This window comes from Toxorhynchites rutilus, chromosome 3 (assembly GCF_029784135.1).
Source record: "Toxorhynchites rutilus septentrionalis strain SRP chromosome 3, ASM2978413v1, whole genome shotgun sequence".
NCBI lineage: Eukaryota > Metazoa > Arthropoda > Insecta > Diptera > Culicidae > Toxorhynchites > Toxorhynchites rutilus.
In genome coordinates, this window is record NC_073746.1 from 238,769,381 (window position 1) to 238,790,529 (window position 21,149).

Consider the following 21,149-nt stretch of genomic DNA (forward strand, 5'->3'; position numbering starts at 1 on the left):
ACTCAAATAATTCAGACAAACAGATAATGATCACTTTATCATGAAACGAAAACTTTAAGTCAGCGATATGGCAAGGTTTCTCACATAAAAAAAATAAACATTTTTGCTACATGTTTCGACAAGGCCAGAGTTATGTTGTAAACATGGACAGAAAGTTATGTCGAAAAGTTTACGATGTTGCCCAACCCTAACAGCATCCATAACCTACAGAGAACAGAACAACTTTCAGCATTCCCCACTGGGACAAGATTAAATAAATAGCAAAATAATGAGAAAAGCACGACGCGGAAACTGAAAGAACGAAAGTGTCATTTTTCGCATTCACTAAAGCAAAATGTAGCGTTGCTTCGCTACGTCGAACATCATATCTCACTTGTCACGGATACGGATAATACGACAGAAACCGAAATGATAATCAACTAATCTGCTGGAAACAAAGCGACACTGGAAGCGGAAACGCATCAAAACATGCTGTCGTATTTCCGCCGTAATTCTGTAATCATCTGAACGAACAACAGACACACTGTTTATGTTCTCAATATATTATTCATTTTGACTAGACTGGTTCCGCTTCATCCCTCGATGTATTAATCATGTGCACGAACTATATCTAGAAATCAAAATTCTATTATAACCAAGCCTAAGAAGAAATCTCGGCGTTCGCACGGATGATGACATAATCACTCACTCACCAAATCCCATCGGACGGATGAATCGCTCGAACGGAAAATCACTTTTTTTGGAAATTCTCGCCCACAAACCACTTTCTCTCTCTCTGTCTCTATCTCGTGGAGGGGTGATTTGTGGGCTGGGAATTCTTCAAACCCTCCAGAAGCAAAAGACCTACGCTACGCCAAGAGTTGGTACATCGCTGGAGACGTGAAAACAAACAAAACAACTTGCGCCCCGTTTGCCCTCTGGTTCAATGTTCCGCATTATGTGGCTTCGTGAATGGTTTTCTCCTCTGCTTTCTTGCGGCTCTTGGACGCGGCTTATTTATACCAGTTTATCCTTTTTTTATTTATCTTGCTTTAAGCCCCGTGAGTTTTGTTGTGTGATGTGATTGAAAACGGAAAATGCTCGCTTCGCTCGGAAATGCCCATTTATGAGTTAATACATTATTTAACAGCTACAGGAAGGAACATTCGTCGGAGTGTGAACCTATACGATGCGACTGGAAACGGAAATAAAATGAAGTCGAAAAATAATCAATTCGAGAGGCTTAAATGATGTGATCCTGGTAATGTTATTAATAAGATCTGTTCGAAGCATTATTCTTTGAGAGCAAGAAAAATGTCACCATACAACCAAGTTCACAATACTGAAAGTCACTTGTAACACTTCAACACTGAAAATCGGATGGTTAGACCCATGGGGTGGTTTTGAGTCACCGGACACAAAACTCATCCCATTTATTTCGGTTGTAAACAGTCATGACTCATAGTATGAAATTGTAATATCGTTTGCGATTAAATTTTTGGTATGTTTTCAAAGTGGTGAAAACTATTGCATTCAGCAAACTAATCCCAAACTAATTCAGTTTTACGTTTTTCATTGGTTAAAACTTTTAGCTACATGTTTCACACTCTATTTTCATAGTGCCAATATTACTGCACATAACTTCGCTCATATCGAAGAATTTAAACAACTTTAACTCGTGAAACAAAAAAAAATCTCATCGAACGTAATACCTCGAACGGAGCATATAGCTGTAACTGAAAACCTATGCATAAAAATATCGAAGTTAAATACACGATCCGTTCGAGCAGAAGAGATTTCGGCGGCAGCACGAACGGCAAAATGGTTCCGGAAAATATGACCAATGGCGCAATAAAACGATCATCGAAAAACGGCGGTTAATGGATATTGCTGTGCTGGCGATACAACACAACTCGTGGTGGGAGGTGATGGAGATACGTCCCAATGTGTGCTTCCTGATACAGGGTTGGAAAATTGGAGCTATCAATTTGCGTACTACGATTCTTTTTTTTTTGTTGCCTCATAACACAAAACATGAATATATAGGGTTTCCCGATAAGAGCGACAGGATTTAAAATTAAAATAAAACACGGAAAATTTGGTTGAAAAAAGGGCATTATGGAAGCGTCAAATTAGGGATTAATAATAGAAAAACAAATGAATGGTATTGTCTATTTAATGGGATTCGAGATGTTCGCTACGGGCTATCAAAATACAATCACCCCTACTGGGAACCACTATATAAGCCACTGCTAGTTAACCCTTTACGGTCGTATTAAATTTGGACATGGGTGTGTTGCAAGTCGGAATTATTTTTACTTGAAAAAGCAGTGGTACCTACTCGTAAGATTATGATTGATGAACAAGATTTTTTGTGTGAACTCTAGATATGTAAAAGTATTTACTGAACATGAATTTATAAAATAATAAATTTATTCTCAGACATAATTTTTGCTCAAGATTCTCCATTCTCTTGCACATAACATGTTTTTCCGTTACATGGAATACATGTTTAATACAGAAAAGTAAATTTTCATTCATAATTTTTATTTTCCACCCGAGATTCCACAAACGCGAAATCCAATTGGACTAACTACAATTTTATTGTGAAACATACAGGAATTATTTTTTCCAACTTTCTCTCAGGGCTTTTCAAAAATTTTAAAACTTTTTCTCGCCATAACATTGCACAATGGTCCAGGAAGTGGTATTAAGTGGAAATTAACATCTAGAGCTGGGCATTTATTCTCTAGACAAAAACTGTCTTCGACAAAGTTGTTACATATAATGAAGGACTCATTTTGATGATTGGATTACCAAAACTTTCGATGCAATAAAAAAAATCTAACCTTCTTATCTTTACAGATAGAGGTAGATATGATTTGACAATGTTTTAGCCTCAGTTATTTTAGGCAAAATTATAGTTTTTTTTTCTATCTCTTGAAATTTTTTTTATATCTCTTGAAATAACCGATATAACGCTTTTTTCTAAGCTGCGTTAGGGTCACCATCAAAAAAACGTTCTAACTTTGACATTACAAATTTTACATGCAAACTGTCTTCAGAAGACTTTTAGAACTTACTAAGACAAACATTTTTAGATGCAGAACTTGTCAATATCGCAACTCTACTCAATGTTATTGATATTTCTTCCCAAAAAATACGCTCTCTTCATTCACTTGTCATTCATTTTGGGGCAAACATAAAAAATGTTCGTTGATAGCATTTGAAAGAGCATACTTGACTCTACATAATGTGGGATTTCCAAAACTATGTTATTTTTTGTATTTGAGTAAACTAGAATTGAAATCATGAATTTTTTGGTGAAAAAGCATCAATACCTTTCAGTAGTATTAAGATATTCACAAGTTCTGCATAGCAAAATATTTGTCTTGGTAAGCTCTAAAAGTCGTCCCGAGACAATTTTGATGTAGGATTTGAAATATAAAAGTTAGAGCAAAAAAACCGTTCTTTCATGGTCACCTTAGAATAAGAAGAGCTATATCGGATATTTCAAGAGATGAAATAAAACTTTGTTCTACAAAGCTGTTCAAAATAATTGATGCTACAATATTGCCGAACTATATTTGCCTCTATCTATAAAAATGAGATAGTTAGATTTTTTATTTCATCGAAAATTTTGGTCACCCTATTTTTAATAACATGAAAATGAGCGCGCTATCCATATGTAACAACTTTGTCAAACACAGTTTTTGTCTAGAGAACAAAGATCTTCCATAAAGTTGTTTAGAGCGTTTGCTGCATTGGGGTCACCATGAAAAACCGGGTTTTGACGTAGGACTACGTCTTTCATTTCTATACCGGGGTGTAAAATCAAAGTTTCGAAAACGAAAGCGTTACGCCGGACACCGAGATTTTGAGCGTTAATAGCTCCTAAACAACTGAACGAAATGGTATGATAAACACTTCATTCGAAAGATAAAATGTCTACGCGTTCTATACTTGTTACTTTTTGATCCAACAACATGTTTCAATAGTCTTAAAATTGCTTTCAAAACAGGCTATTGAAATCACCAATCGGTATATAAGCGTGCGCCGCTCGGAAATCCACTCAGTTCTAATTGAACAGCGATTGGAGCATGTTGTCGCTGTTGTGGTGAAGCTCTTCGTTGATCATGAAAGCGCGGAACGGTGTCACGGTGTTTGTGAACCTTAGACCACTACACACACACATACACGTGCGGAATTCTTTCCGTTTGGATGCCATTCAGCATCGAGAAAGATCCGGAAAATAATCTGCCAGTTCCTCTGGGAATTTAAAAATACATTCACGTGAAAGAGTTTATTTGAATGTTTTCTATCCATGTAACACTGTGACCAAATATTTTTCAATCAAGTGCTATTAACAGATGGTTATCGAGTTAGCATAAACCACTGGTGGGCTTCCAGTATCGAGGAAAATGTGGAAATATCTAATCGTTACTGAAAATAATCTGCCAGTTCTTCTGGGAATTTAAAAATACATTCATGTGAAAGAGTTTATTTGAATGTTTTCAATCCATGTAACAATGTGACCAAATATGTTTCAATCAAGTGCTATTAACAGATGGTTATCGAATTAGCATTAACCACTGGTGGGTTTCCAGTATCGAGGAAAATGTGGAAATATCTAATCGTTACTGAAAATAATCTGCCAGTTCCTCTGGGAATTTAAAAATACATTCATGTGAAAGAGTTTATTTTAATGTTTTTTATCCATGTAACACTGTGACCAATTATTTTTCAATCAAGTGCTATTAACAGGTGGTTATCGAATTAGCATTAACCACTGGTGGGCTTCCAGTATCGAGGAAAATGTGGAAATATCTAATCGTTACTGAAAATAATCTGCCAGTTCCTCTGGGAATTTAAAAATACATTCATGTGAAAGAGTTTATTTGAATGTTTTCTATCCATGTAACACTGTGACCAAATACATTTTGTTTTGTGATTTTTCATTCAATCGCAATTAACAGGATAGCTTCTGAAGATTATTCTTCCGCATCAGTAGGATATTTTCGTATCCAATATTGGATGCATAAAACCTTGTACCTCCAACGTAACGCTCTTGTTTTCGAAATCCCCCAAATATTCATTTATCCATTCATTCAAAATGGATTCAGATTCAACTTCAAACAAAGTATCACTTAATCAACGATAGTCCTACGTCACCATTGCGGTTATACCATAGATATAACCCACTTTCTGTTTTTTGCTCTAATTTTTATATTTCATCCTCTACATCAAAAATGTCTAGGGACGACTTTTAGAGCTTATCATGACCAACATTTTGCGATGCAGAACTTGACAGTGTCCTAATACTACTCAAAGTACTTTTTCACCCAAAAACTCATGATTTCAATTTTAGTTTACTCAAATACAAAAATAATATAGTTTTGGAAATCCCACATTATGTAGAGTCAAGTATGCTCTTTAAAATGCCGTCAAGGAACATTTTTTATGTTTGCCCCTAAATGAATGACAAGTGGATGAAGAGAAACTTAGAAAAAAGAGCTATATTGGTTATTTCAAGAGATAGAAAAATTTGTTCTACAAATTTACTTAAATCATATAGCAGCAAGCCTTGGGAATAAGGTGACGTATATTTCAAATCATCACGAATAAAAACGTATTTTCCGTTCCTTTTTTTTCTCTGTGATTTTCAGTAATATTCAAGACTATTTTTGACTTTATTTCGAAAGAAGCCGGGACGATATACTGAGAAGGATTTTTCTTGAAGTCGGAATTATTATTCAAGTGTTTTTGGAGTGTGAAGTTGCCATTGGACCCGCTTCAAGGATTTTAGAAGTTCTCTACCATTCATCTAGATACATTTAAGATAAGTTTTCGTTTTATTTTTCTTTCACGCATACGTATACATATACATATACATACACATATTTCATTTTATAATATTTTTTTTAAATTTTATCATTTAATATTTACGTGTTCTAAAGAATCTTCTCTCTCATTTTTACGACTCTTTCGACTCTTTTTTTTTTTTTTTTTTTGAAAATGGAGGGTAATGAACCCTCCGATGCTGAAATGAGGGTCTTAGACCCTCCTCCAGATGATTTTACGGTTTCTTAAGGAAAAAAACAAAAACAATCGCAAACAAACTCTTCGTCTGTACCAAATAGTGACTCTGTTCTTCGCTCTTCGACACAATCTCTGCCTAATTCTGCTCAACTTCCACGTATTAGACAATACCAGAACGCCCCGGCATCATCGAAAAACCGTTGGGTGGTATTTTTCCGTCCGAAAGGGAAACCTCTAAGAGTATCTCAAATTTGCAAAGATCTGACGTCTAACTACTCAGGTGTCTTAGAAATGACGAAAGTCAATAAAGATAAACTTTGTGTTGTGCTCTCAAATTACAAAGACGCTAACGCGATAGTGAAAAACTCTTTGTTCACTAATGAATATAGAGTTTATATTCCGGCTCACATTGTTGAAATCGATGGTGTAGTTACGGAAAAATCTCTTCAACTTCAAGATTTTGTAAAAGCTAAGGGTATCTTCCACAATGCAAATATTCCACATGCTAAAGTTTTGGAGGTGAGATCTCTGAATTCTTTGAAATCTGAGGGTACAGAAAAAAAGTATTATCCTTCTGGCTCTTTTAGAATTTTCTTCGAAGGCACAGCACTTCCAAATTATGTGCTTATTGACAAACTTCGTCTTCCAGTTCGGTTATATATCCCTGAAATAATGACTTGCTTAAATTGCAATCAGTTAGATCACACTAAAACCTACTGTTGTAATAAAACGAAATGCTCAAAATGTGAAGACGACCATGACGAAGTCACTTGTAACAAAGATGTTGATAAATGTATTTTTTGTGGAGATGTTCCTCATACAATTAAGGATTGTCCGAAATACAAATTACGTTCGATGAAACTCAAGCAATCTCTTAAGGATCGTTCTAATCGATCCTTCGCTGATATGCTCAAGGCAGCTTCACCTCAGGTACCCGAGGCTTCAGAAAATCCTTTCTCTGTTTTATCAGAGGATGATGATTCGGATTCTCAATTTGATCCAGTAATTACAGGAAGAGTCAGGAAGAGAAAAATTGCTTCTTCATCTAAGCCATCTAAAAAAAGAGGATTGATCTCTAATAATCCAGAATCTTCTTATTATTCTGCTCCACCCAAGAATAACCCTCCTGGTTGGAGATCTTCAAATTATGACGTTCATTTCCCTGAATTGTCAAGCCATTCTCAATTTACTTCTCAATCGGTTCCTGAATCCTCATCTTTTTCAGGAGGTATATCCTTTTCATCAATTGTTCAATGGATTCTTGATTTTTTCGGAATACCAGATTCAATGAAAGGTTTAATTTTTGCTTGGCTTCCTTCTATCAGCCAGATAGCTAAACAAATGACTTCAAAGTGGCCCCTCCTCTCGTTCATTAATTTCGATGTCTAATTTATTGGATGAGTCAGGGAAATCCTCTATTTTGCAGTGGAATTGTAGAAGTATTCTTCCTAAACTTGATTCTTTCAAGCAAATGCTCCATTTTTTGAATTGTGATGCGATTGCTCTTTCTGAGACATGGCTTCGTTCGGACAATGTGTTAAACATCCATGATTTCAATATTATCCGTTTAGACCGCGATGATTCCTATGGAGGAGTTCTCATAGGTATTAGAAAATGCTACCCATTTTACAGGATTCCCCTGCCTTTAATCACAGGAATTGAAATTCTTGCGTGTCAGGCACGTATCAAGGGTAAAGATTTATGCATTGCTTCTATTTATATTCCACCAAGAACTATGCTTAATTATAGAAATCTTGTGAATATTGTTGAACTTTTACCGCAACCTAATCTTATTTTGGGAGATTTCAACTCTCATGGAATTGGATGGGGTGAGTCTTTCGATGATCGAAGGGCCAATTTGATTTATGATCTTTGTGAGGACTTCAACATGGCAATTTTGAATACAGGTGATGTAACAAGAATTGCTCCATCTTCAGGCCGCACTAGTTGCTTAGATTTGTCCCTGTGTTCTTCCTCTTTTCTTTAGATTGTTATTGGAATGTCATCCAAGATCCACATGGAAGTGATCATTTGCCAATCACTATTTCCATTTCAAATAATTCAAAATCGTCTGAAACAACAAATATTCAGCATGATTTATCTAGAAACATTGATTGGAAGAGATTTTCTTCAATTATTTTAGAATCGGTGGCATTAGTTCATGAGTTACCCCCGCTGGAAGAATATAATTTTCAAACTGGTTTAATTCTTGACAGTGCTATTGATGCTCAGACGAAGCGCTTTCCTGGTAATTCGTTTCGTAGACGTCCTCCTAATCTATGGTGGAACCAAGAATGTACAAATCTCTATAAAGATAAATCGAATGCGTTCAAGGATTGGCGAAAATTGGGCACCCGTGAACGTTATGATAACTACATTTATCTGGAGCGTAAATTCAAAAGCTTCATTAAAGCTAAAAAGAGAGGCTATTGGCGTCATTTTGTAAATGGGCTTTCACGAGAGACTTCCTTGAGCACTCTTTGGAGAGTTGCCAGACAAATGAGAAATTCATCTCATTCAAATGAAGAAGTTGAATATTCAGAAAGGTGGATTTTTGACTTTGCCAAGAAGATATGTCCAGACTCAGCCCCCGCACCTTCTCCCTTCTTAGAGACATCTGATGATGTTGAGCCTCCGTTCAGTATGACTGATTTTTCTCTTGCTCTTCTTTCTTGCAACAACACGGCTCCAGGGTCAGATAGGATCAAATTTAATTTGTTGAAAAATCTACCTGATAATGCGAAGAAACGTTTGTTGAAACTGTTCAATGCTTTCCTTGAGCAGAATATTGTTCCGCATGAGTGGCGACAAATTAAAGTTATAGCTATTCTGAAACCTGGTAAACCTGCGTCTGATTATAATTCTTATAGACCAATTGCAATGCTATCTTGCATTCGCAAATTACTAGAAAAAATGATTCTCCATCGTTTAGATAGCTGGGTTGATTCTAATAATCTTCTCTCGCTCTCGCAGTTCGGGTTTCGTAGAGGCAAAGGAACCAATGATTGTCTTGCGCTTCTTTCATCAGAGGTTGACTTTGCCTTGTGTAGTAAGCAACAAATGGCATCAGTGTTCCTAGATATCAAAGGTGCGTTTGATTCTGTTTCCATTGAAGTTCTTTTTCAAAAACTTCGTCGAAATGGGTCCCAGAAATTAAATAGTTTTCTGTTTAACCTAATGCGTGATAAACATATGAGTTTTTCTCATGGTTCTTCGTCAGTTTTACGCATTAGCTACATGGGTCTTCCTCAAGGCTCATGTCTTAGTCCAATTCTTTACAACTTCTATGTAAATGATATTGATCTTTGTTTATTTGGAAATTGTACTTTGAGACAGTTTGCAGATGATTGTGTAGTATCGGTAATGGGCAAAGACAGCACCGATCTTCATAATCTTTTGCAAGATTCTCTTAACAATTTGGTTGATTGGGCCTGTAGATTGGGTATTGAATTTTCTACTGAGAAGACAGAGATGGTTGTATTCTCAAGAAAACATAATCCTGCACAAATACAGCTTAAACTTTTGGATAGACCTATTCGTCGCTCGATGTCATTCAAGTATTTAGGTGTTGTGTTTGACTCCAAAGGAACATGGGGTAAACACATAGGCTTCTTGAAACAAAAATGTCAGAAAAGAATAAATTTTCTTCGATCCATAACAGGAACTTAGTGGGGAGCTCATCCTGAGGATTTGATTAGGTTGTATAAAACAACCATTTTATCTGTTATGGAGTATGGTAGTTTTTGCTTCAGGTCCGCTGCCTGTACCCATATTTTGCATCTGGAAAGGATTCAATATCGCTGTTTGCGTATTGCTCTAGGTTGTATGCAGTCAACACATACAATGAGCCTAGAAATTCTAGCTGGCATACTTCCTCTTTCCGTACGTTTTTTCGAGTTATCATTCCGTTTTTTAATACGGTGTGAAACACTTAATCCGAAGGTGATAACAAACTTTGAAAAAATGTTGAACTCAGGCTTTCGATCTAGGCGTATGTCTCTATATCATGAATTTATGACTTTGGAAAGTCCATCTACTTTATCTGGTTTCCAGATCATTCCTTCAATTTTGTTCAATTCCTCTATTACTATTGACCTGTCAATGAAGGATTATGTGCATAATATTTCAGATGATCTCCGCCATTTAGTTATACCTGCGATATTCCTGTCAAGGTATAAACATATTGACCCAACCAAATCTTTTTTTACTGATATTACACTTTCAAATATGAATATATATGTTTAGTTTTCCTTCATTGTTTTGATTTTTATTATTAGCGTTTCCTTTTCTCTATTGCAACTTTCTTCTTCAGAATTCGAAAAGTGAGCAGATTTTCATCCCTTCCTCAGTCCCAAGGAGATAGCTAGTTCCTAGGAGATGGACATCTCTGTAACAAGAAGCTTTAAAGAAGAAGCCTATAATATTATGTTATTGTGAATTTTGTCATTATCCATATTGTAACATTTTACGAAAAGATAATAGGGTTTTTATGCCTTTTTGAGAAAGAACATTGGCATTGTTCTACTCAAATAGGCTTTTCCCTATTCATTAACTCGGCTCATTGTTACTTAATGTTGCTGAGCCATTTGAAAATAAATTTAGTACAAAAAAAAATTTACTTAAAATGACTGGGGCTATAACATTGTAGAACTTTGTTTACCTCTATAAAGATAAGAAAGTAAGAATTTGTAAAGGGTGTGTCACATCAAATTGCATCACGGAAAAAACGCTGTAGAAATTCGCCCAGTAGACCGATCCTTTTGAAAATTTTAGACAGTAAAATAAAAACTATTAAACAACCTTTGGCATTTTCTTTTTATTCATACTTCGAGCCCAAGCCCGTATGCTCGCACCTTCTTCTTTACCCCGTCCATAAGGTTCTGTACAACGTCAGGTTGTAGTTTTTTTTGAACAGAAATCCATTTTCTCTTGAAGTCCGCCTCCGATTTGACAACTTTTGGGTTCTTCCGGAGGGACTGCTTCATAATCGCCCAATATTTCTCTATTGGGCGAAGCTCCGGCGCGTTGGATGGGTTTATTTCCTTTGGCACGAAGGTGACCCCGTTGGTTTCGTACCACTCCAACACGTCCTTTGAATAGTGGCACGAAGCGAGATCCGGCCAGAAGATGGTCGGGCCCTCGTGCTGCTTCAATAGTGGTAGTAAGCGCTTCTGTAGGCACTCCTTAAGGTAAACCTGCCCGTTTACCGTGCCGGTCATCACGAAGGGGGCGCTCCGCTTTCCGCAAGAGCAGATCGCTTGCCACACCATGTACTTTTTGGCAAACTTGGATAGTTTCTGCTTGCGAATCTCCTCCGGAACGCTGAATTTGTCCTCTGCGGAGAAGAACAACAGGCCCGGCAGCTGACGAAAGTCCACTTTGACGTAGGTTTCGTCGTCCATTACCAGGCAATGTGGCTTCGTCAGCATTTCGGTGTACAGCTTCCGGGCTCGCGTCTTCCCCACCATGTTTTGCCTTTCGTCGCGGTTAGGAGCCTTCTGAACCTTGTATGTACGCAGGCCCTCCCGCTGCTTGGTCCGCTGGACGAATGAACATGACAAATTCAGCTTATTGGCGACATCCCGGACCGAACTTCTCGGATCACGTCTAAACTGCTTAACTACGCGCTTGTGATCTTTTTCACTGACGGAGCATCCATTTTTGCCGTTCTTCACCTTCCGGTCGATGGTTAGGTTCTCGAAGTATCGTTTTAGTACTCTGCTGACCGTGGATTGGACGATTCCCAGCATCTTACCGATGTCCCGATGTGACAACTTCGGATTCTCGAAATGAGTGTACAGGATTAATTCTCGACGCTCTTTTTCGTTCGACGACATTTTTCCAAATTTACGAAAAATTGACAGTGAAGCATGGCCAACGTGATCTATACACTCTTATTTGATTATAAGCGAAAGCTGAAGATATAATTCCTAAAAATTAAATTTCTACAGCGTTTTTTCCGTGATGCAATTTGATGTGACACACCCTTTATTATCATATGCAACAACTTTGTCGAAGATCGTTTTTGTCTAGAGAATAACTGTCGAGTTCTAGATGCTAATTTCCACTTGAATGCACCTCCTGGACCATTGTGCATTGATATACAGGCAGAGACGAATACAACAAAATAAACATAGATCAAATTGGACCATTCATTCCATTTTTATTTATTTGCAGTCATTCCATGCCAAACCGATATATGTAGTGGTTCTCAGATTTTCGTGAATAGTGGTAAGTTTGTTCTCCATCGCAAAATATCAGACTCGTTATTATTTCTTTTTTTTTTTCATTGAGGTGCCCATTTCCATTTTAGGGTGGTCCGAATAATCGATTTTTTTTCCAAAAATGCCTTTTTTTTCAAAAAATCATAACTTTTGAACTATTAAAGGGTGTGTCACATCAAATTGCATCTCGGAAAAAACGCTGTAGAAATTCGCCCAGTAGACCGATCCTTTTGAAAATTTTAGACAGTAAAATAAAAACTATTAAACAACTTTTGGCATTTTCTTTTTATTCATACTTCGAGCCCAAGCCCGTATGCTCGCACCTTCCTCTTTACCCCGTCCATAAGGTTCTGTACAACGTCAGGTTGTAGTTTTTTTTGAACAGAAATCCATTTTCTCTTGAAGTCCGCCTCCGATTTGACAACTTTTGGGTTCTTCCGGAGGGCCTGCTTCATAATCGCCCAATATTTCTCTATTGGACGAAGCTCCGGCGCGTTGGGCGGGTTCATTTCCTTTGGCACGAAGGTGACCCCGTTGTCTTCGTACCACTCCAACACGTCCTTTGAATAGTGGCACGAAGCGAGATCCGGCCAGAAGATGGTCGGGCCCTCGTGCTGCTTCAATAGTGGTAGTAAGCGCTTCTGTAGGCACTCCTTAAGGTAAACCTGCCCGTTTACCGTGCCGGTCATCACGAAGGGGGCGCTCCGCTTTCCGCAAGAGCAGATCGCTTGCCACACCATGTACTTTTTGGCAAACTTGGATAGTTTCTGCTTGCGAATCTCCTCCGGAACGCTGAATTTGTCCTCTGCGGAGAAGAACAACAGGCCCGGCAGCTGACGAAAGTCCGCTTTGACGTAGGTTTCGTCGTCCATTACCAGGCAATGTGGCTTCGTCAGCATTTCGGTGTACAGCTTCCGGGCTCGCGTCTTCCCCACCATGTTTTGCCTTTCGTCGCGGTTAGGAGCCTTCTGAACCTTGTATGTAGGCAGGCCCTCCCGCTGCTTGGTCCGCTGGACGAATGAACTTGACAAATTCAGCTTATTGGCGACATCCCGGACCGAACTTCTCGGATCACGTCTAAACTGCTTAACTACGCGCTTGTGATCTTTTTCACTGACGGAGCATCCATTTTTGCCGTTCTTCACCATCCGGTCGATGGTTAGGTTTTCGAAGTATCGTTTTAGTACTCTGCTGACCGTGGATTGGACGATTCCCAGCATCTTACAGATGTCCCGATGTGACAACTCCGGATTCTCGAAATGAGTGCACAGGATTAATTCACGACGCTCTTTTTCGTTCGACGACATTTTTCCAAATTTACGAAAAATTGACAGTGAAGCATGGCCAACGTGATCTATACACTCTTATCTGATTATAAGCGAAAGCTGAAGATATAATTCCTAAAAATTAAATTTCTACAGCGTTTTTTCCGTGATGCAATTTGATGTGACACACCCTTTAGACTGATTTAGATGATAAACATATCAAATCAATATTAATTAGCTCATCAAGGTAATCAAATCTTTTTTAAGAAAAATATTATAATTGCAAAAAATTTGAATTTCGTTTTTGTAATTGTTGATTGTACTGTTTTTTTTTTTTTGTTATTTACATGGCTGTTTATACTGAGTACCGTTATCCATTACAGATTCACTAGACATCAAAATTCATTCAGAAAACTGATACATTGTTGAATAAAGTATAAAATCAATCTAGTGAGAGCCACCATACGACCGGAACGGTAAAAAAGATTTGATGGCTGACAGCAGACAAACAATCGCAATCGCAATCAGTGTTATTTTTTGGCAGTCTGATTTCAATTGAGGTTGCTCATTAAATAAGTATTTTTGATCATGTATTTATTGTTCAACATAGTCACCGTTAAGCATTAAACGTTTCTTCCAACATGTCTCAAGTTTTTGAAAACCGCCACAGAAAAGTTCTTCCGACTTTTCTTGAAAAAAATTAAATTCGTAAGGCGCAAGTATTGAAATTTCAAATTTAAAAAAAAATCGTATCTCATTTTGGTGAGTTTACCACGGCACCACTATACGTCAAACTTTGTCAAATTGAAAGGGCTTCCCAATAAAAACATACAAAAAAAAATTGAAGGGGGGAGGGGGCGGTGTTAGTGTTGTGAGATATGAAAGTTTTTAATATAAAATTAAATTTTTTAGTGAGATTTTTTAACAGTAAATTTAAAATGTGTTTTTTCCTAAATGGTTCATTTTTTTCTAACAACTTTTTCAAACATCATATTCGAAGCAATATGAAAGATCAAAACAAGAGACAAACAATTAACCGAACGGCGATTGCTGTCGTCCAGCAATCGGTAGTAACACGGGTAATATCTATTTGGCACCCTACTCTACGTAGGATAGATGCAATGTAGCCAAGATCAAGTTCAGTGCAGAATTAATTGAAAGCTACTCAAGATCAAACGGCGAGTTTCGACCGTCCGTGATATCTTAGGTAGCCGTGCTCCTGATCTTCTGCTCTATCTATGCCTGTTCCTCAGAAACGCCGATGTCAACGTTTAATGATGTTTCCTCCGTTGTATCCCTCTATCGTATCCCTCCTATCCGATCGATAAACTTTTACTTAATCACGGCAATACAGACACATACTCTTTACATATACACGGGCCGAAGGTTGTGCAGCCCACTGATCATTCACCAAGAGCTGAGGATTGTATCGCTCTTGGCACAAGCAGTACCGACAAACTGTTGGTTGGCAGGACAAATGCGACGTTCTTAAGTTCAACGAAACGGTCAAAATGAAGATATCTACTGCAGAAACTCAGAACATTGCGTTGCGAATGCGTTCGATGCTTTGTTCTAAATTGAGTTTTCATTTTTCCACTTGCTTCTTTCTTGCTTCTTATTTGATTTTTTAGGATTTTGAACCACTTCCATGGTTCAATACCATGTATGTTACGCGTCTACAGACTATAATTCATCTTTTGGTGCACGATAAGCCTTCATATGGAGAAAAAGTTTTGGTCTGCGACTAAAGTGGACTCATTTCGGATGGTGATGAGAGAAAGCTATAAAAGATTCAATTCAACGGATCATATTTTCCTCAAATCCTATTCGACAAAAATGGTTCGATGCCATGCCGAGCAGCTTTACGTGAGTTGGCCGGAACCTCATACATGACCGATGAAAATATATGCTGACAACCATGTAACTCAGTTCTCTCGTGGCCTTAACGATCAACTGCTTCCCCGTGTTGGCTACGAAATCATTGGAGTAGATCTTCCGTTTGGGGTTCGCCCAAAAGTTTTCTATCTGTCGCAGCTGGAGGAGGGTTGACGATCTTCGGTACACCGTTTATCTTCAGCCGATCCATCTCCTCAAGTGATCTCTTGGCATAATGGGCTGAGTTCTGGTCTGGCCGACTTCCCCATTCCCGTATTTTTTTTTTTTTTTTTTTTTTTGATGAAGAGTGCAACTTCCGGCAAGCACTTCGTACTCCGATCTCCGCAAGCCCGGAAAGAAAGAAAAGTAACTAGGACATCCCCTTTTCGCTGATCATCGACCATAGAAGAACATTCTTTGGGAACTTGGCATTGGGAGAAATCAAACGCTCATCGCACAAAAGAACGTTTCGAATCTACGAACCTATAAGAATGAAACTAAACTGCCAAATGAAAACAGCCAAAATGAAACATAAAACAAGAAGCATCGATTAGTCCTTGAGTGTGAAAACCGTACGATACGAACCTATGCTGGGAATTCGGAGTGCATAATGATAGATGGCTATGCATACGTAAGGTTCGATTGTAAATCCTTTCTAGGGCCACAGTATTATACGATGCGAGAAGCGCAAGTATCACACCAGAAAAAAGTTACGGTCTGGCAACCTGTTTGTGGCTGCGGTAAAATTTCGTTCATTACAACTACTTCGATGAACAGCGAAATATACGTCAAGGATTATTTACAAAAACGACTTCTACCCATGTTGTCTTCATTGAGCGAAATCAATGGTAGAGTGGTTCACACCAAGGATGTAACAGTAGTACCAAAGGACATGAATCCCCTCAATTAAATAACCGCAAATTCCAACAATTGAAGAGTTTTGAGCATTGACACATTTTAAGAAACATGTCTCTTCAGTAAAAACCATGCAACAGTTGTAAGAGCCTGGAAAAAAAAATCAAAACGTGTGGATAAAAAGTCGGCATACAATCGATAATTAGCTGTTATACTAATCTTATTTTAACTGTATATCTAATAGAAATAACATTTCTAACATTTTTGTTTTATTTATACGGCGGCGCACGTTACCGGGGGAGCGCATTTGATGGTGCAATTGTACGCCTTTGATTAACTCTCGTCTGTCGTCAGTGTGAACATGTTAAAGCATATATTTGTGTCTGTGTATGTATGTGTGTGTGAGATTGCATTTGCGTGTTCCTGTGCGTGGGCGTTTGTGTTTGTTTGTCGACCGTTGAGCATTGAGCGTTGAGCGTTGAGCGTTGTTGCGTTTCCGTTCCCGTTTGCGCATGTGCTCTTGAATACCGCCGTTTCGCTCTAAAACATTCTTGGTTTTGTTCTAACACTTTCTTTGTTGGACTCCATACCGCTTACTCCATTCCCGATCTTTTAGACCCTCTTCCAATGAACCGGAAGCCACCATCTTCGTTTTCAAAATTGCAAAAAATCAAAAGTCAGTAGGATCTTTTTTTGAAGGTGTCGAAAAGAGGGACCTACGATTTGGCATCCGTTTTCCTCTTTTTTAGCACTTATGAACCACACCGACCAGTATAAAACACGAATTTTATGTGATAAATGACCATTGAGTCAAGGCCACCGATGCAGATGATCCGACACCATTCTTTCTAGCCAATAAACTCGGAAAATTACTTCTGGGAATATTTATGTTCATGAGTAAAACCAGTGATTTATTTTATCAAGGCAGTATGAATTGAATCTGTACAAATTGACTAGAAAACTCACATCATTATTTGTTTCCAGTCATTACTTCTCTCGTTTATTGATTAATCCTCTCTGTGTCTCTGTGTGTAAAAAGAAACAAAAGTTTTATACTAACAACCGCAATTGCCAATCGAGAAATAGTAGAAAGAATGATTAAATACATTTAAAAGAAATCTTGCACAGCAATAGTATCACAGCTTCTCAACGTAGTATTACTTGCGTCATTTTTATAAGTACTTAGTTGAGATTTCTATGCCAATTACCACGCCTTGAATATATTGTGAGTGACAAGCTCTAGAATACGCGTGACCACAGTGCAAGACGGGAGAAATTTCTTTGACGGAAAATTCCCCCGACTAGAACGGGAATCGAACCCGAACCCCCGGCACGTTAGATATGACGCTAACCATTAGGCCTCGGGAGCACAGCATTTAGAAGGTATTATTTAGTTCTCATTCATGGATACATCCGACAGTTAAATGTTATCAGTGAAATTGCAATCAGAGAGGCGACTCCCATGTAATGAATACATAAAATAATCACAAGTAATCCGTATTAGTGTTGCTGAAATAAACCACAACACAACGCGATGCAATGCGTGTGGAAATCTCAAAAAAAACGGTTGAAGATGCCCCAACACACAACGCCAAAAATGATTCATTGGTTCCAATTCATTGGAATTTCAACTTTCCTTTGATGTCCATATTTCGTAGAGTAATAGAAATATTTGAACGTTTTTTCGAGCTCTCAACAAATGAAATAAATTATATTTTTAATACAAAAATAATTAAACAAAAAAATATTTTAAATTAAAAAAGTTATAAATTATAAAAATAAGATTTTTTCGAATTTCTAGACAAGAATACGTACTTGAATTTTTGCTTTATGAAAGAATGAGCTTCACTAACACAATTATTCATAACATACAAATATATACTATCACCCACTCTACGGTCATAAAAATTCGTTCTGCTCCCTAGGAAACGATCAATTGTGCTACGTCGAACGCGCAGTGGATATCTCAATGCTTCCGTCGAGTGAAACAGACGCCTCTTTATGCAGAAAAATTCAACCAACTTTGTGGGAGGTAATGAAACAAAATCACACAATTATTCAATAATTTCGCAATCGAGGTACAATCTTAACAGCAACAGTAATTAATGGCAGAAATGGATGCCGCAAACAAGGATGAAAACCTCCGCAAAGGGGAAGATAGTAAATACACTCGACAAGAAAACATAATATTTCACATCAGTAATCGGTGCAATCTTATGCTAATTCTGATAGATGAACGGAAAAAATTGTATAGGGTAAATGATCATGGTTTGTCCAATTTGGGGTGTTTTTACGCAACTAGTAAATGCAAATCGATTTTTCTTCATGAAAATCACACATAATCGATACGGTTTGGGTTTGTTGAAAAGCCCCAAGTCTCTAGTTGCTAATACTACCATAAGGTGTTGAAATTATTCAAATTTTTATGTTTTTTAACGATCTTCCTTAAAGAAGAATTATGATCATGGTTTGACCACCTCTGATCATGGTTTTCCCAAAAAAATGATCATGGTTTGTCCGGTTTTAGAAATCTCCATTTTTGAATGAAAACATTCGAATTCACAATTAGATGTTGCAATTATCATTGCTTGAGTTTACTGTCATCATATTGATTCATTCATAATTTAGGCTTTCTTCAGAATATTGCCTTTTCTTGGGCATTTTAGAAGTGTTCGCCTCAACACAATCAACACAGAAAAACCATACTTCTGCTATGCGCGAAGCACACCATAAACAAACATAAACAAACTGCAGCGCGCCAAGCGGTTGCCATAGAAATCATGTGGACAAAACAACATTATTGAATTGGACAACTCATGATCAGAATTGAGTTCATCAAAATGCGTTAATTTAATGGTTTAGCTATGTAAATCCGATACAAATGGTGAGCAAGCATGATGTTTCCAATATTTATAAGTGTTGTAATCCAGAAAAGGTCTGAATACGTGCCAAATAATCATCTGGTGATCGATTAAAAGTTAGCTCGAATGAGGGGCGCATTGACACAAATAGAAGGTGTATTTTATAATCCGTAAAAATATACTATCAAACTACTATAAATCATGCAAAAGGCAATTTCATTTATATGTTTCGAAACATTCGAAGGCCTTATTTGACACAGGAGCGCTGAATTAGAGCATTCAAAAAAGTGGGCAAACCATGATCATATTTTCGACTGGACAAACCAAGATTATTTACCCTATTTACAATACAACACCCATTTCGTCCTTGAATAGTTCCAATTTCCCACGGCACAAAATACGCTTTCATTGAATTCTACGAATTGGCCTTTTTATTGCCCATCCGCTCGCTATCCGCCTATAGGTAAACAGCTGAGCTAGAAGAGTTGCAGGAAAACTACCATTACTTTCATTGCCTTCAATTCGTTCCGAAGGTTGCACTGGAAAAGTCTTTTTTATTATCATTCGTTTGCGTCAAAAATTTCCTTACCCTAAAAAGAAAAATGAGTAAAGTGCAAACCGCCCGCCCACTCTCGAGCAAGAAACAGTGACACTGAAATGTCCTCTCCCCTGGTACTCTCGCAGAATAATGAACTTTCTCAAGGAACGCTCGCTGCACGAGATGGTTGAAGACTGGATAGTGACAAACTACGGTAGCAGTAATAGTGCTTGTTTTTAGCGGACGGTTATCCTTGGGAAATGACAACGACACGATCAATGAATTAAAATATCCCCGCGCATTAAACTCTTACTCACCTAATCGCCGGCGGAATTTGTTACAGTACAATGACTGAACGATTGATTAGGTCAACATAAGAATGACTAAAGCGAGTCGGCAGTAAGAATGCATACAAATCCATAGTACAGTAATTATCACAATTACATTACGGAATACAATAGTTGTCTACGTTTTGGACACTCACTCTAAAATGGAACCATTATTTTTTGGTGATCCAAACAACGACCGGCAGCGGTACTGGTAGCTCATAAAGGGATCTGTAAATATAGTAAATAGAACAGAAACTCGTTAGAAGAACATTAAATATATAATAAAATTTAAAGTAGTAAACAATACCACACATTAGCAACGAAAAGCAAATAATCTAGGTCAGTAACTGTTTTCTAGCAACGCATTTCATCAATGAATTCTACGAAACCGAATATGACTCGACAATTTCATCTGAGTTAAACATTTAGACGGAGAAATTATGTGTCGGCCGTAAAAGTGCAATTTATGTTGATACTCATCAAACACGACATTGTTCGTCCATCTCAAGAATGAGTTGTGACAAGAGCAGCCGACGATTGTCTCGGGTTCCTGTCCCGAATTCCCTCCAAAAGTGTTGTTTAAACAATGGGCTCCGTGGCATTGCGTGCCCAACGGGGGAAACAACGACAACGGGAAAATTGTTATGGATATTCGGCGACAACTGAGTTTACTAAATTTCCTGAGTGTACTCCAGTAATGAGTCAATAAATTCCGATGGCGATGGAGAAATGAAGCGCTCAAATGATAAAAGAGCAATTAAGAATTATTGGCCATCATTTAGCGTCGATTGATTGGGGAAAAGTGGAGATAGTTATGATTCAAGGATTTGGACCGTGGGGGAAAACCCACCAAAAACGCGTAGTACACCATTGCAATTATTCCAGAAGCAAAGTAAGTACAATGAAGTATTGGATACTTGAGAAGCTATGTTGGATGATACGGTTGATGGAAATTTCTGTACAATTTAATTCACTGTTTCCAGAAAAAACAATATTTATTTTGTGCTTAAAAAAAGGCTTAAAAGCCTGAAAAAATGAATAAATTCATACATTTGTTACATAATTTAAATGGAATAATGTAATTATTATTATAAAAAAAATTCACATTGACTTAAAACCGAGAAGTGGCTTGCGGAAATATTTATGTAAAATGCAGAGTATTGTTTCATGACTTGCGCTTGGTA

The 21,149-nt window shown here is 37.6% G+C and overlaps 1 protein-coding gene across 4 annotated transcripts in view; it reads right to left on the reverse strand.

Moving 5' to 3' along the window:
• Positions 1-21,149, reverse strand: part of LOC129775770 (soluble guanylate cyclase 88E) — a 129,243-nt gene that overhangs the window by 54,013 nt on the left and 54,081 nt on the right. For all 4 annotated transcript variants that reach the window (XM_055780853.1, XM_055780855.1, XM_055780856.1 and 1 more), the window contains one exon: positions 20,121-20,193. The gene's annotated coding sequence lies outside the window, so the exon portion shown is untranslated. The remainder of the gene's footprint in view (positions 1-20,120; positions 20,194-21,149) is intronic.